The sequence below is a fragment of the Perca fluviatilis genome, chromosome 16, assembly GCF_010015445.1.
Source record: "Perca fluviatilis chromosome 16, GENO_Pfluv_1.0, whole genome shotgun sequence".
NCBI lineage: Eukaryota > Metazoa > Chordata > Actinopteri > Perciformes > Percidae > Perca > Perca fluviatilis.
This window is the reverse complement of record NC_053127.1, coordinates 12,914,873-12,925,976: the sequence shown is the minus strand read 5'-3', so window position 1 is coordinate 12,925,976 and position 11,104 is coordinate 12,914,873.

Here is an 11,104-nt window from a genome sequence, read left to right as displayed (position 1 = left end):
CTGAATTTGTAAAACAGCATAGATACAGGACAGGTTGAGGATTTTGGACTTCTACGTTGGCTACCATTATTACAACACCCATGGAAACTGACCACAACAACAATAACTGCAAAAAAGCTTGTGTTTTGAAGTGAGGATGTGGTGACGTATCATTATTACGGCCCACAGAATCCTCCACCAGGTGGTTGTTACCATTCATGGGTTGCTAAGACAGAAACATGTAATCTTGGTTTCAATATTCAATGTTCAGAGTAGCCTGACTTTGTAGACAGTGGTATTAGACAAGGCCTCACATGTATGGCCTTAACATGTAGTAGCAAATGCTAAGGCTGCACAGCGGAGGCAGGAAATCAAAAATGACTTTTTTTGGCTAAATTTTCTTTCCAGTTGTAGTTGTGGAGGTGGTTAGGTTTGTTAGACTTTCTAAAGATTCACCCCGGTTTGTAAGTCAGATTTGAACCCAAGAACACTCCAATGTAGAACCTTGTCAGGCAAATTCCAGTTTTGATTTAGTTTTCCTTGATACTGTGCAGCCTTAGCAAACACAAACTGGTTATTATTCTATATTTACAGTGTGGCTTCAATGCCATCTCCTTCTGCTTCATAGATACTGTAGACTGGAGTCTTTTGCAGGTTCTTTTTTTTTTATCAATATCCGCTAGAATACAACTTCAAAGCATCACTGTCCTCTGTGTGGTACGCTAGTGTGGGTGTTGGCTGACAGCCCGAAATGTGCTCTGATGATCTTTGAATTTTGCAACTCTGTCAGTTTGGATATCCAGATTAGATTTTTCTTTTCTGGGTTTCATCTGTCATATCAGTCATGGCGCGTCAGAGTGAAGCATCAGTGTCAGTATCAGCGAAAAATCTGCTGGAATATTGGAGGTTATGTTCTTCTGTGCAAACTTACCATTTAGAGTGCATGGTTAAGACATTATGCATAATGGATACATATACATCTATACAGTTTTCTAAATGGTGAGCTGGTGCATGTGTGAAGGCACCACCCTCTCCTCTGCAGGAGTTGGCCTGAATGCTATATCACAGAAATAAGCTGGTGGGCATTGTGCATGTAATGGCAGGTCAGAAACACACCTACACACAGTGATGCACTCCATCTAGCCTTCTGCTGAAAAGCTGGTCAAAGGCCAACACTGGTTGCTGCAGGCAATTGGAACCTCGCCTATAATTCACACAGCTGCTCTTTACTGTACTGACACTGTTGTAAACTCCCTTGGAAAGACATCACTGCTCCAACAGGGCTAGGTTCCTCAGTACTTCCTCAGCTGAGCAAAGATCACGTTTAAAGCTTTTTTATTAGTAGGGAGGCAAGTTAGGACCTCCCAGCAACAAAACACTAGTAAGTGTTGTTGTACAAATGGATTTATGCCATAAAACCATCTGGTTTAATTGAACAGGAAATGTAGAAGAAGTAAAAATTCGAAACATTGCATCTACTGAATGGAAACATTTGATTTAAAAAAATGAATAAACTGATTGTTGCCCTGAGGTGGTTTTGAGGAACCAGAAGGGCAACCAGAATGCTGTTCTTAGGATGTCTCTCTTCCTCTGTGGTTGCTCCTTCATCCAATAAGAAAGTGGTTTGAGGCTGTGCTTAGGTCAGTAAAGCCAGGATTGGCAAATGCTTTTGATTCTTTAGTGGAGATAAATTCCATTTGATGCCTCAGCACATTGTTTTTCCACAAAGCTGGTCTGTCTATGAAATGGATCAAACTGACAAGAGACTGTCACTGTTTGATCATTTGGAAATGCAGGCTGACCCACTGACTGCTTAGTGCTTCCTGTTTTTGATATTATGTCCAGTCCTTGCTTTAATGTCCTACGCCAGCCATACAAACCCACCCACCTACCTACCCATCACTGGAGTTAATACACATTTACAATAATGTATAATACTGTTCAACTACTACTACTACTAGACATGTTCATTTTCCGTGTTTTGAAAAAGCCTTTGGAAGCTGTTTTTTTCTCCTTTTGTAACGCTTTAGCTGGCCGCTGTGGCTCGGATCAAATTAGAATGCTGACTCATTATCTGCTTACTCTGTTTTTACTGGCGCTTTGCTCTCCTCTCCGTTAAAGCAAAGTTATGGCTTCAAGGTCTCAACATCCACAACCCAGACACACTGCACAGATTGGAGGTTTAGTCATACAGACTGAGTCGCTGTGGAAGCAGAAACAAGGTCAATTGTCAAGTTAAGCCTACATTGGTGGAGTCAAAGAACCACAGTGATTTGAATCAGAAGGCCTTTTCTCACTCATTCATGAGATTGCGGGGTAGCTAATTGGCATACCAAGATCAATACAAGTACAGTCAGTTTGAACTGAAGGTCAGTTAGGTGAACTGGCTAAACTAGGCCCATTACCATATGTGAGAAAATGCTATGCCTGGGCCACATCTTCTTAAAAATGGCAAATACTTTAGGATTCCAGCTTCTCAAATGTGAGGATTGATCCTGCTCTTTGTCATACACAATAGTAAAAACAATCTTTGGGTTTTGGAATATTCGTTGGACAAAACTAGACATTTGAAGACAATAATTGAGGGATCAGGAATAACTGGCAGATTACTTGAAAATGAAAATCATAATTATTTGCAGCACTACAGATTACACAGCTCTGTTAGATCTAATTTCCCCACATGAGTTGCTTGGTAGACTCAAATTTGTTGGGGGGCATTTTATGCCTTTATTGGACAGCAACGGTGGAGCAATTACAGGAAATTCTAGGGAGAGCGAGGTGGGGCAGGAAATTCAACAAAAGTCTTCGGTCGGAGGCAAAACAGGGAAATTGTGGTTCATGGTTGGCACGGAGAGTAGATCATTTAACAATACTTCATTACGATTATACCTATAATTGATCCTTTAGTCAATTAAATGTCAAAAAATAATGAACAATGTAAAACCCTTTTCTTCAAATGGCTTGTTTTGTCCAACATTCTAAAACCCAAAGAGAATCACTTTAGAATGATAAAAAAAACAACTTCATTTTCTTTTAAGTGACTTATCAATTAATCAACTAATTGTTTCGCATGACTCATTGCCTTCCCGAGAAGTAAGAGTTGACAGCACTCCGCTCCACCAACAAAACACCAAGCAGATGTGTGTTTTCATGTTAAGTTAAAGAAAACCTGACATCCTAAAAGCTTCCCTCCTGTTTTTTACTATTTGCCTTTTCAGTGGGCTTCAGTCCAACATCACTCTCTCCACCCACCAAGGTTCAACACAAACGTTGAGGTTACATCTGTATCCAGAGCGGCTCAGAGAAATTTCAAACTAAGGCTCCCATCTACACAAACTGCGCACCTTACTCTGTCTCCGCCATCCAACATCTTCCTCACTTTTCCTCCTCCCACCACCAGCAAAGTCCCCCCTAAAAACCACCCATCCTGTCCCTGTCATGTCCCTCCTGCCCACAACTACTCCTCTCTTCTTCTCTCCTGTCCGGTGATCGATCAGCCTCCTTGGCCGACACGTGGCTCTTTTCGAATTGCTTTAGAAGCATTGGACGATCAAAAAAAACAACAACGTAAAACAAGAAAAAAGGATGTCTTGTAGCTTTAAGGACAAATAATGACAGGCATGTGTTGTGTAAGTATGTGGGAGGAGGGGAAAACGTTGCACACTGCTTTGCTCTGGCTTTGAGAGCGAGAGAGGGAAGGGAACAGAAGAGAGATGGATAGATAGAAAGAAAGAGAGGAGGGAGACGCTTACTGAACCGGAGCCAGGAAAGCAGACAGAGAAAGTACAACTTGTTCTTTCCTCTGCGTTTTGTTTGCAGCCTGTCTGCACAGTGAAGTTAACAAGCAGCTAATATAAACAACAGCAGGCACTTCCCTTCTCCTTGCCCTCTCGCCTCCTCACCTCTGTCTCTCTCTTTTCTCTCTGTACTTTCTCTGTTCTCTCTATCTCTATACAGCCGGGACTCCATCCAAGTATTTCCTTTACAAACTGTAACAATCGAATCAGGAAAGCAGAACAGAAACAGGTGAAATGTCCATTAAATGGCATGACCAATTCAGTTTTGGGACAGAGTTTTTTAATAGCAACCATGACTTTCAATATAAATCTCCCTCTGTGGTTATATAATGCATAATGCTGATGCATTTGTTGATGCATTTGTATTCAGACAAAAGCATCAATTTGGCCAACATTACCCAAAACAGACAAAGTGTCTTAGTGTCAACTAATCCCATTAAAAAGACCAAAACCAACAATGAATTGATCACACTAACAAGTAGGACAAAGTTCTATCCAAATCCTGAAATATCGTATTCCTCTGTGCCGTAGACCTCCATTATTGTCCAGACAATATTAAAAACACATCGATGGGCCCCACTGTTGTCCCACTGGATGACATGTTCCTTCATTACCATGCACACACATACTGTAGGTGAACTCAATCCCAGATATACCATCCTGCTGCTGTAAATACTACTGCACCAAATGTGTATTAATCCACAGCTTAAAATAGTGCCCAACAAGTGCACTATTTACTCCTTTTTGAGTAACCTTTGCTAAAAACTACAGTGCCCAGCTGTTTTAGGAAATTACTGAGCCTTTTTTTAAAAATGTATATATATTTGTGACATGTTTTTAAATATTTATGTCTTCAGTTGAAACAAAATGCACAAAATGTTTATTTTAAGCCAGGTAACATTGACTATAGTAGTTAAACTACTGTGAGTCCATACGTTCCACTTCCGGGATCGCTCCTTTGCCGACGGTAATTCCGCCGGATTTCACTCATTTAGGCCGGATATCCGTTGCTTTGGGCTTCCTTTGTGTCGCCATTTTAAATTCGGTCGATTTATGAGGACTATGGTTAACTGCTCCTCAGATCTCTGCAGGGTAAATCCAGACAGCTAGCTAGACTATCTGTCCAATCTGAGTTTTCTGTTGCACGACTAAAATAACTTTTGAACGTACACATCTTCCACCAAAACAAGTTCCTTCCCGAGGCTATTTTGCAGAAGCACCGTGGCTCCTCATGGTGCTTAGCGCCGCCCAAGATGATTGTAATTGGTTTAAAGAAATGCCAATAAACCAGAGCACGTTTTTTCTCCCATCCCGGAATGCTGTGTGGACTAGCCAGACCCCCCTCCTCAGCCCTGAGGGGGAGGAAGGTCTGGCAAAGCAAGACTACACTACTATATAGTATATGCACACCCGACGCAGTTTACGGGACTATCGGTGATTTCAGGTGGCGAGCTGTCTCTGACTAACTTTTAGGGAAGTGTTGCCATCTCTAACCCAATAACAATCCATTCTTGAAATTTAATCCTTCTTTTTCAGTTATTATTCATGGTTCTTTCCTCACACTCTGGGCAATGTATTTAGCCTCTATTTACATCTGGTTTTACCATTAGGCTCCTGGGAGGTTCAGACTCTGCTCACACATATATCACTGTAGACAAATTGGAGGTGCAAATGCAACCAAGACACACTGAAGATCCATTTGGCTAAAGCTACTGTCTAACACTGATGGTCAATCCAACTTTACATTTAAGTTCAAACCAAGTTTAACACAAAGGGTAAATGTAACTGGTTTATGAGGAAAAGGGTGATTTCAGCGCAGGCACTGGAGACACTTTACTTCCAGGTGCAAATGTAATCTGGATAAATCACGTCTAGACACATTCTGAATTTAAAATGCAGGTTTAGACAATTTTTAAGAGCCCCTTTGTACCGTATTCCTTTCTCTACTCTTAATTTCACCGTGATTTTTTTTATTTTATCTTGTTTCTCACTGTTTTTCTTCACTGCTTTTGTAATCTGATTTATTTTTCTCTTACACGTGTGTGTGTGTGTGTGTGTGTGTGTGTGTGTGTGTGTGTGTGTGTGTGTGTGTGTGTGTGTGTGTGTGTGTGTATGTGAGAGAGAGCGAGAGAAAGAGAGAGATACCTAATGTAATTAAAACTGGCCAGCAGGTCAGCTGTGGTGATTGGATTTTGCTTCAGTCTTCCTTTGATCTCTTCCACTTCTTTTCTTCCTCATCTGTAAGAAAACTGGAACAGTCTCTCTTTGTATTAGGCTACGTTCACACTAAGCTTGCTAATTTTGAAAACACCATCCAAGTCCACACTAGCGTTTTCAGATTGTAAATCTCCATTCACACTAAAATGCCTGAACAATAAGAAACATTAACATTAAAAAGACACCTTTTTTTAGCTAGTTAGGTGTGCCTTATGATTCACAAATTTGAGGCAAGGGTGTGATCTGTGAAATTAAGCTGTATAAACAATCTTTGTTTGCATGCATTTAAGTTACCGGGTTACAGTCTGCTTTCTCCAATGAACGGATTTCTTAAATGTCATGTTTTCATAGTCAGGGCAGAAGGTTAGAGAAACCTGGTTTTCCCACATAGCGATGCATCCTCATTTTCAAATTGGTTCCAACTTAAGTCCGACTTAAACTTTGAAAGAGCTTTGTTTTCGATTTAGAAAAACACCGGCTTAGTGTGGACAAAGAGCCAAAACTGACTTGTGTGGATGTGCTCTTAAACATTTCTCTCTCCTCTCTCTAATCATAGTCAGTCTACTCTCTTTCTCTTGCTTGCTCTCTTTGACTTTGTGTTGCTTTGGCATTATCGGTCTCCCTCTGAGCTTCACTTCATGTCTCTCTCTACTTTTACTCACTTTCTCCTACTCACCTTTTCTCAGTATTCCTCAGTACAGTTTCTGACTCTCATTAATAACAAACAATCAAAAAGTCCTGCGATTCACAACGTTTTCTCTCTCAGGTTTAAAACACATTATGAAACAAGAGTTCAGTGGTGTTTTAGTTTGCAAATTTTCAGCAACGTTTTGTTGCAGAAACTTCTCCTCACTACTTTCTCCTATAAGCACTTATGAATAGCCAATTTTTACGTGAACATTAGTTATTTTAAGCACTTATGTCCTCATTTGTTGACATAAGGTTAATTGACAAGGCTTCTTTGAACAGTTTCTCTCCCTTCTCTCTGCTCTCTCATGACATTTATTGGGTATCATTCTGCAACATGAGAGGGTTTTGCATCACATGGTCATATTTAGGCACTATTTAATAACCAATCAGCATCGTTTAATCAAAGCAGAGCTGGACACAGGCTGTTTCTCCTCCTCCTGTCTTATTTGTCCTTATAAAAGTAAATCTCTGCTGTGGTGTCCAGTTTCTCCTCCACTCTGCATCGGTTCTTCAGTACAATAATATGAATGTTGCAGGAGTTTATCCTTCTGTATTCTTTGTTTCAAAGAATGTTGTGCCATTTGTTAATAGCAAAGAGAACTATTGAACATATATGAAAAAGAAGAGCTATTTTAAATTATTTTTTGGCTTTTTTTGCTATATTTATTTTCTTGTATTAGAATCTTCTTTGTAGGAGGGAAAAATCAAAAAATGTATTTTTCATTAGTGCGAAAAACCTATTTTCTTCCTTTTTGTACAATTTCGATGTTTTAAGCGAGACTTTGAAAAGCAATATGATGATGATGACGATGTTTCCTGTGACTGTATCTGCATGCTGTTTGTGTTGCCTTAAAGATGGCTGCATCCCACTATGATCCCTCCCACCCACCCCACCCCCAACCTTTCTGACCCCTCCCACCCCCAACTCTGATCCCGCCCCCCCCTCAACTCCCACCCTCATCTGATGGAGTCCCAGTCCCATCTGATCCAGTCCAGACCAATCCAGTCCAGTCCAGTGCAGTCAATAAAGCAGTGCTTTCTGTGTACACAAAACTCTCTGCCTCTCTGTTCATCACACAAACTGAGATCTCACTGGTCTTTTCTAACTGATTTTACAAAGAAAGAAAAATGCTCTTTTTAGTCCTTACCCTGAATATGATATACAGTATGAAAATGTGTTAATCGTTTTGGTTCAGCAGAATAAAAAAAATGCTGAACAAAAACTATTTTTGTGTGTACTTATTTGGTGTAAGGACTTTTTCTGTGGAGGCCACATTTAAAATTGAAAATGTTTTTTATTACCAATCTACAATAATTAGGGCTGTAGCCTACCCAAATTGGATTAGACTGTTCAAAATGACGAATCAGCTATTCGTTCCTTTTTATCATATAGACTATGGATCAGAAAATCCATTGGCATGAGTTTCAGGGAAGGTTTCGATCACATTAACATGGTCAGAACCGAAAATATCCCTTAAGGTGACATCTTCAAATTGCTCTTTTCATCCGAACAACCCAAATATGTTTCATTTACTGTCACGTGGGAACAACATCTCCGCTGGAAACAATAGCAATATGATAAATATTAACCTGAAAGCCACTGAAAGAAGACGGGTTCCCAGGCAAGTTATGTGTATCCAGAAGGATTTTGATTCTTGTTTTAAGTATTTCACCTAATACAGTTAAAAAAAAACTAAATCAAGCACAAAAGTATTGTTTTTAGCAAAAGTGATATCAGCTTAAAAATAAATATATTCTCTTGCTATGCTGTTTATCTTAGATTTTATAAGACCTATCATTTTTGAGTGAATCTAAATCAAGTGACTGCAAACCTTTTACACTCACCTAAGGATTATTAGGAACACCTTTTAATTATCTAATCAACCAATCACATGGCAGCTGCTTCAATGCATTTAGGGGTGTGGTCCAGGTCTAGACAATCTCCTGAACTCCAAACTGAATGTCAGAATGGGAAAGAAAGGTGATCTAAGCAACTTGGAGCGTGGCATGGTTGTTGGTGCCAGATGGGCTGGTCTGAGTATTTCACTATCTGCTCAGTTACTGGGATTTCCACGCACAACCATTTCTAGGGTTTACAAAGAATGGTCTGAAAATGGAAAAACATCCAGTATGCTGCAGTCCTGGGGGGCGAAAATGCCTTGTTGATGCTAGAGGTCAGAGGAGAATGGGCTGAGTGATTCAAGCTGATGGAAGATCAACTTTCACTCAAATAACCACTCGTTACAACCGAGGTATGTAGCAAAGCATTTGTGAAACCACAACACGCACAACCTTGAGGCGGATGGGCTACACCAGCAGAAGACCCCACCGGGTACCACTCATCTCCACTAAAAATAGGAAAATGAGGCTACAATTTGCACGAGCTCACCAAAATTGGACAGTTGAAGACTGGAAAAATGTTGCCTGGTCTGATGAGCCTCGATTTCTGTTGAGACATTCAGATGGTAGAGTCAGAATTTGGCGTAAACAGAATGAGAACATGGATCCATTATGCTTGTTACCACTGGGCAGGCTGGTCGTGGACCCGTGATGTAATGGTGTAATGGTGTGGGGGATCCCTTTTGCCTTCAGAACTGCCTTAATTCTTTGTGTCATTGATTCAACAAGGTGCTGGAAGCTTTCTTTAGAAATGTTGGCCTATATTGAGAGGATAGGGCCAAACACGATATTAGTATGGTGTTCCTAATAATCCGTTAGGTGAGGTGTTCCTATAATCCTTTAGGTGAGTGTATGCTACTTCAAAAACTGAGGGAACGTTCCCTAAACGTTAGTTTGTGGTTTGGTTCGAACTAACCTTTAGAGAACCATAAACTAACGTGAGCAGTAAGAACCTGTCGATTTTAGGCATTTCTGCTATTTAAAAAAAAAAGCCTTTTCAGACCAAACGCGAATAATTCGTGCAAACAATCGCATGTCAATATTCGAGCCCATCTGAACCTTTCCACACCGAATTTGAAACGTAGGCCTACTGTATTTCGCCGTGATCTTTTATTTTCTTTCGCAGCTTCGATTGCGGATTTCGGATGCCGATTAAAAACAAGTAAAAACAATTATTATTATTATTATTATTATTATTATTATTATTATTACTGGCAACGGAAGCATATGAGTTCACTGTGTTTTCTTGAAAAATCCACCGAGCGCCGGAAGCAACCTGCAAAGTGCATCTGTGGCCACAAGGTGGCGCTACATGACCTGCATGAAGCTAACGAATGCCCTGTTGAGGAGGTGAAGGGTCAGACTCGGAGAGCACAGCTTATAGCAAATAATAACAAGACAGTGATGCTAACGTTATAGAGACATGGCAACGAGCAATCGTTATTGTAGCTATTGTTCAAAAGGGCAAACAGTCGAAGATAGCTTTAGGCTAGCTAGGCTATGTTGACGTTAATGCGACAACACTGCAAAGCTGAGACGCGTTCGTCATCCAGCACTGTAACAGCAAATGGACATTTAAACTGAGATAACGAGGGGATAAACCATGCTGTTTGAATCAGGAGGAATAACAGAAAACCTGGATGGATTTGACCAACTTTCTTGGCAATGAGGATGGATTAATGCCTCACGGCCAGGCACAGGGGGAGAAGGCTACTTTAGGTAAGATACAAAGTTTTGTTGATCATTAACGTTAGTTTATTAATGGCACTCAGCTGTAAAACAAGTGGCGATCGGGTCTAGCTATATATCCCGGGTCCGGTCCGTTCCGGTCAGTAGGCCCACGAGTTATAGGCCCTCTGGAGACCTCTACTAACACCACAGTGCTATATGCACACAACGAGCCTGTCTCCGGTGGGTAGAGTTGAGTGTGGGTTTATTATGATGAATCAATGATTGTTTGACGGTGTGAATAAATGTACGCTAGTTTTCTGTGGAATACACGGGACGTGAATATTTGTGTCGGCCTTGATGTGAAAGGATTGTACCAAGCCCCCAGGAACAGCGCCATGATTGCTTTATGCGCTTTTGAGAACGCTCATCGGAATGAACGGGGCTTCCCGCCGAACGCTGTATCCCAGGGGTGTCAAAACTCAATTTCACTAAGGGCCACACTGGAAAAAGAGAATCACATCAAGGGCCAGACATGTATAGTTTATTGACTTGCTTTTATTTCATCGAAAAAGTAAAATATCTTTGACTTAGTTATTGCATGTCTCATATAGTCTTCTCACTTAGCCTACAGTTTGGTCCACATAAAGCCCTGAAAAAGTGAGAAAAAATGTTCCAAAGCCATCCTGGAATTTAGCGAGCTGACTCACAACAACCTCTTTCACAGCCTGAATATGCAAACTCTCTGGTTCTGTGGGACATTCTGAGTCTCAAAGTTGGCAAATTTGTCAAAATTCTGCTTTGAGTGTTGCGTAATAAAAAAAATTGCAAGTTAAAAACCAGTTTCCCATGTT